This window comes from Dermacentor andersoni, chromosome 3, assembly GCF_023375885.2.
Source record: "Dermacentor andersoni chromosome 3, qqDerAnde1_hic_scaffold, whole genome shotgun sequence".
Taxonomy (NCBI): domain Eukaryota; kingdom Metazoa; phylum Arthropoda; class Arachnida; order Ixodida; family Ixodidae; genus Dermacentor; species Dermacentor andersoni.
The window spans coordinates 229,689,345-229,696,020 of NC_092816.1; the positions used below are offsets into that span (position 1 = coordinate 229,689,345).

Consider the following 6,676-nt stretch of genomic DNA (forward strand, 5'->3'; position numbering starts at 1 on the left):
GTGATTCTCAGCCTCGTGGGCGCCTGCTTTCGCGTTTGCGGCTTCTTCATGCACGATGGTTTACTTCTGCATGCCGTTGTGAAATTCAAGCGGCCGAGCATCAAGAGTAATTTCATGAGTTCCCCGTGACCGATATTGGGAACCAATGGTTGAAACCTGAACAAAGAAACAAAAAAATTGGCTGGGGCTTAGCTAAGGTTAAGCCTGGATATCTCGAAGCGTAAAGGTTCGGTGATGCTTATGGTTTAGCTTACAGTTATGCTTTATGATTTAGCCTATGGTTATTCTTACGGTTTAGCTTATGGTTATGCTTTATGATTCAGCCTATTACGGTTTCACTTATGGATATGCTTTGGTAAGCTTATGGTTATGCTATACGTGTGCCTTGTGTAGTTATGCAAATTGCTTATCAATGATATATACCATAAGTTATGCAGGATTATTAATCTTCTTTATTCATCATTGTTGGGCACATTGTCTTGTGATTTCTGTACAGCCATAAACACAGCTTTCTGTATCGGTAGTATCACTCTCTTCTCCTTCCATGCTGAATGCACCCGCCTGTTCTCTGGCAAGCTGTTATATAGTCGGCCTCCGCGATAAACGCGCTTGCGGCGCGCGGCCGTGGCCACCTGCGCCGACTCCGAACACGCTTACGGAGCCAATTCCGACATACGCCGGCTCGCGCGAAGCGCGGTGTTGACTAGCGTAGTGAAGCTTTTCCTTCCAACAGCCCAACTCCGGAAAAGTGCTTAAAGTGTAGTGACTATCTGTGTGATGGCACAATAAAGCGCCCTTGGAATTTTTCAAGCTAGACTTTCGTTATCATTTGGTAAAGCGGCGTAAATAAATACGTCAACAACAGCACATTTTTACGATTGTGGCATGCACTGCAATTAAAACTACTCACGTTCTGCCGCGCTCTCAACGGCACGTCACTTCAGTGAACGTGCCGAATGCAGCAAAGGAACGCGTGGGCCCTGCAAAGCGGTACGTAGTGCTTTCATTGCGTCCGGCTCGGGACTAGCGAAACCTACGGGAGAATGAAGTGCGGGCGCGCTCAGGGCTCGGCTAGCGCGGAAAGGTCGTGGCCTCGATCACGACCTACTGAATTGTACTGACCTACTGTAAGTGCACACCAGACCGTACGGGCACCACAGCACTAACCAACATTTTAGCAGACAATGAGGGGAAAAAAAAAGCTCTAAGGGATTACACTATTTCAATCCTAGCAGCCGCGCGGTCGCGCCTTCAAAGTAGTTTCAAATTTCATTGCACTGCACAGCGAAGATACCAAATATCTGGGGCATGTATCGCATCCCACGAAACACGCAAGCAGCTATTTGATGTCTAAAAGATGTCTTGAACGGCTAATTCAAAAGCCTAGTAGCTGTTTTGATCAAGACATTTTGTAGCCATGGACGTCTAGATGTACTTCAGTAAGCCCTGCTAACGTTACGCTAAAAGTTGGCTAATGGACAGCTTCACAAGAACAACTGAAGACATTTATTAGACATTCCCTCAAATTTTTGCGGCAGCTGTTACAGCAACACGACGTTTTCCCACAGTTACAATTTATTTTAAACGAGGCATGGACATCAGAAAAAAGAAAAGTTTATATTGTGGTAAGTGTGATGCACAGGTAGTTTTTCCAGATGTGAACCATGGGAATAGTGTAGTAAGACCTCATTGGTCAATTAGTGCTTTTTAATTAGACCAATCAATTGAATGCCGCCTGTCAGAATTATTTGGAAATGAAACAAGATCTGTATTGTACGATGATATCATTCCAATGTTCACCCATTGACCTAAACAAGAACATCTCTGCATGAAACACGTCATTATTGACAAAACTTCGCCCTGCTGGGTTCCACCAAATTGAAATAGCCTCTAGCAAAGAAAAATTGTCAGTGATGCTGCAGTTCAGGCAAAAATTACATCCTGGTTTCAGCTACAGGGGGCACAATAGCATTACACCAGTATACGAAACAGAACACTGTGCTGCAATGAGTTAAGAAATAAAGGATAGTACACATCTGGAAAAACACTCTGCGAGCCACTCTAACTAGCAATATAAATATATCTTTTCTGATGTCCATGCTTCATTTAAAAGTACATTGTAACTTACTTTGTGGGTGCCTCTTGTAAGTAACGCCACATGCTTGCACAGCATCACGCAGAAATAATGGCCAGTTCTTCGGCATATCATCCATTAGTGAATTCCTTGTACGTTGCATGTTACCAGAACTGAAAGATAAATCATAGTATGCTGTTATCTTTTTTCATAAACTGTACGATGAGCTTTTCATGCATAAAAGATGAGTGCAAGCGAAAATGCAGCAAGACATCAACTTCACACCGTGTCACATACTCATACTTTATTACCTAATAAATTAGAAAAGACGCAGAAAGTGTAATCAACAAGAGTGACAAAAAGCAGCAAAGGTGATTATGGATAAATCTTGAAGATGATTGCCGCCGCTGCCAGAGTAGGCCAGCCTTCGTAGGAGAGCACTTGCTGCCCACAAAAGCTTGCTGTCACAGGCCACGCGTGACGGTTCTTGTAGACATAGGCAAGCAATACCTGCACAGAAGAGGAAAAAGAAGGCGAGGGAGGAAATGGGAATATTGAAATCGGAACTTCAATTAGTAATATGTGCTAAGTAAGAAGTTTGCTCACATTAAAAATAAATTTAAGCACTCCTTTCTCTTAAATTATGGGTATCTTAAGGTAAAAAGGTTAAGGTTTAACTGACTAGTATATTTCCTATCATAAGAAGCCAACAAACACTGACACTAAGGACAACATAGGGGAAATTACTTGTGCTTAATAAATGAAATAAAGAAACGATAAATTAATGGAAATTAAAGTGGATGAAAGAACACCTTGCAGCAGGTGGTAACCGAACCCACAACCTTCGCATTTCGCATGCTATGCTCTACCAATTGAGCTACAGCGGCGTCGTTTTCCCATCCACTTTCTTGGGTATTTATGTGTTCTAGTAGAACCCTGGGAGTGTTAGCCAGCGCCACAACTCGGAGACCTTGTTCCTGCCATATAGTCATTAAGTTGCATAGCAGAGTCAGCCTTTAAATTATTATATGGTGTTTTGTGGCTAAAAAGCCACTTATCAACCTGTGAAACAAGTCTGAGAAGCTTCCTGCAAAATATAATCAGTTTAAAACAGTAATTCACTCTGCAGGTAAATGATGTACTAACTTAATTAAAAAGTTAAATAGCATTTTATATTGTTAAACTAAAAGCAAGTTTGACATTTTGCACTGCCTAGCTGTTGCCTTCTTTTCAAACTTAAACATGACACAGTACAGAGTAAGCAGGTAGCATGCAAAGGAGGACTGGTGATAAAATAGTGTTCCAAAGCAACACTCCTAGCTGGATCAATCATTTTTGTTGATATATTTTGATGTGACCCCAATTGGTTTAGGGCAATACCTCACACAAATGATGCAACACCTTGGATGATGCGTCACACAAAATTGAAAGTATCTCATGATGTGATCAAACGATAACATTCCCCACTGTCTTGGAAGTGTTAACATGCTGTTTGCGCAAGAAAGAGCAAAGTGATTCATATAGGTAGCTAATTCATCAGTGCATCTATAGCCTCAGGTAATTCTGAGAATCTATGTTGCCTCGCAGTTGAGAAGCCACTGCACACAAAAAGGTGTATTCAAGTAATGGTCCATGCTGAATAATTTCCCACCTAGTGAAAAGGCAAATGTGGCAGGCTAATGGGCTAGGGCAAATAGATTGCTAAATTCTGATAACACCTCCAATGATATTATTGAAATAGCTGATAAAAAACAGCACAGGTAAAATTGCAGTTATGACAAAATTTTAAAAGCACCTCTGCAAACTGCTGGAACCCTGAGCATCATGCCTGTTCTACACGCACATATGTTGCAGCGCAATCTACATCTCAGACGCAGGCGCCTCCACACATCACTTTGTGATCTCCTCACAATAAGATTAAAAAACAGTCTGGCACAAGCTACCTGATGTGATTCATTTTGCAAGCGCCAGCCAAGTGCTGATGGTGGTAGAGCGAAATTGAAGTTTGTCCTTGTATGGAAGCCTCAGCCCATGTTTTATCAATTCTAGCGGCAAAGCACACCTTTTACAGCACACATAAATCTTAAATTACACTGCTTGCTGATGCTGTACAGTAAATTCCTGTAAAGAAACTAAATCACACAGAAAACATTTAGAATACCAAACTATTCAAATACTGGCTTGAATACATTTGTGCACTAGGGAAGCAAGGTGTAATGTACACTGTTGTAGCAAATTTTTACTCATGTATGGTACACTTGTATGACATAGCAGAGTTAATTTTTGAGTTCTTACATAACAATGACTACCTACAGGTACATTTTGTAAGGCTTAGGGAAACTAATTATTAGTAGAACTGTGTATGTACACTGGCACTGAGAAATTGGTTATAATAGTGGCAGCTTATAATGGACCAGCGCAAAAAAAATGCCCGTTTGTGAGACACCAACTAGCTATTTTACCACGAAGCACTCCCTGGCCTTAACCCATATAAAAAGCACTGGGAGGACCAGAGAGGGTACAGTACATTGGCTTACACTGATCATGGTGTCCCGTCATCCAGCTGGCGCCAAGGTACAAGAAGGATGTCCAGCTGTCTATAGAGTGAAAGGAACAAAATAAGATAGCATCAAGTCAGTTGAAAGGCAGATTTGCAATTACAACTAAGGTGACCCAGTCACAGTCATTCAATAATAAGTGCCAAGCTGTCGTGTTTTCACTCCCAGATGAAGCACCTACTAGGTTAAAGGTTTTGCTGCTTATTTAGAACAAAACACAAGTGAAATTTGTACATCAGCAGACGATTTAATTTGGAATTGTATGGATGAAGTAAACATAGCAGTTATATTTTTTGTTTTGCTATAATATGGGAACGCTACAAACTGCATAGTCACTGACACACACGGGCGCACACGCAAGAACAAAAGGACACAAAATAGGGCGAGTTCAGCCTGGTTCAGCATTACAGCCAGCGCGTCGTCTTCGAATGCACTCCTTTCGGTTGGTTCGTGCTACGTCAACCACAAAGACTAACAAGCAGGGCAAAGTTCTGACTGGTGTTGCGGAAGTCGTGGAGCGCGGTAGTGCTGAACGGCTGAACACAAGCAGAACCCTCGTATAAAAGTAATGACGAAAACTCGCAGGGCAGAAGAGCCCATATATCAAGAACTGCCGCGGGTAACACCTAAAGATATTCACATTGTTGACGAAAAACGAAGTGCAATGTATTTCACTTACCGGAAAAAGTGTTATCCGAACGTGCGACGTACAAAGACGCACCGAGACACGAAGGCGGCGAACGCAGATCCCGCCGGTAGTAAGCCGTCGGCGAAAACACGCAATACAGCCGATGTCACGAAGCACTGATGCAAAACACACGGCAAACAGCATCAGCACAGCTAAATGACTCCAATTAATATCCAGTATAAATGTACAGAACGGCTTAGAATGACGCACAACTGGCATAACGAACCCACGACCAGCCCACGACCGAGACATTGCGGGCGGCAGTGGCCGTTTTTTCAAACTTCCTGCCTCCCTGTGTTTCCAGCACAGAATGAGATGTCCGACAAATTTGGATTGTGTCGCCGAAGTGATCGCAGCGCGGTGGCTCTGTGACACCGCTGTGCAACGCCGGCGTTTCGCTCCTGCTGCTGTCAGTATACCTGCTGCGCGAGCATAGAATGGCTTCCAGGCGTCGTGTGCGCGCCCCGTATGGAAAACGATAACACGCCCTTGATTGTTGAAGTTTTGGTGTGAAATTATTTAATATCAAAGCCAATTAACTTATGTTGCTTCCAACGAGTTCGATTTGTCTGTGGCGTCTTTTATTCGCTAACGCCGACGGTAACCGCACTTTTAACACGCCGTTTGGCATTTTATGCACTTTTAGACAAAAAGATCTAGAAAAGTTCTTGAGTTAGACATTCTGAATGCGTTTACCAAAACAGACTCTAGTGACACCAGTAGTGGGTTTTGCCGCAGATAGAATATATACTAGCATATTCCAAGTGCTGAGGTTATGTTTAGAAGAAATTCTATTTTCAGTCTTATCATAGACCAAGACGTCTATAGCCGTTTGTAGCCGTTTCAAGAAGTTTTTAAGAGGTTCTGTGTTTCGTGGGATGTATCGACGCGCATTTTTCTAGCCGCACCCTGTCAATAATGTGAAATGCCGAGTTTACTGCAGCTCCTCTGCGATTTTTTACCGTCATCGTCGTACTCCTGAAGGCAGGGCCGGAGCGTTTCGGGCGTTGCTGTGAGGGTGAGCACTGAGGGCCTCTACCGGCACGCTTGGTCCCCACTCAATGATCATGTTGTATTTCTTCGGCCGCGCGCTGCCGTAGGCGACCACGGGATGCGCAGGTCGCTCTTTATACAGTAGGTCGTGCTTTTGTATGTAGTCTGTCACGCTATTTTTTGTATTTTGTTTTATTAGATAATTAGTCAAGATTAATTGATCAACTTCTGAAGCAACGAAGCTGGGAAAAAATCCAAAAAGAAAGTTGAGGAGCGGTTTGCAAAACGCCCGAATAAACAGTTTCTGTCCTTCCATCTGTTTCGTATTGAGTGTTCTTGAGCTTAATGCGGATACCCGCGAAG

General features: G+C 43.0%; 1 long non-coding RNA gene across 1 annotated transcript; it reads right to left on the minus strand.

Moving 5' to 3' along the window:
- Positions 1 to 2,363: 2,363 nt before the first annotated feature.
- LOC140216850 (uncharacterized) lies at positions 2,364 to 6,188 on the minus strand. The gene is made up of 3 exons (XR_011893557.1): positions 5,312 to 6,188; positions 4,612 to 4,671; positions 2,364 to 2,584 (listed from the first exon to the last, which is right to left on the minus strand). It is a non-coding gene; the product is annotated as an uncharacterized lncRNA (long non-coding RNA).
- Positions 6,189 to 6,676: the final 488 nt, after the last annotated feature.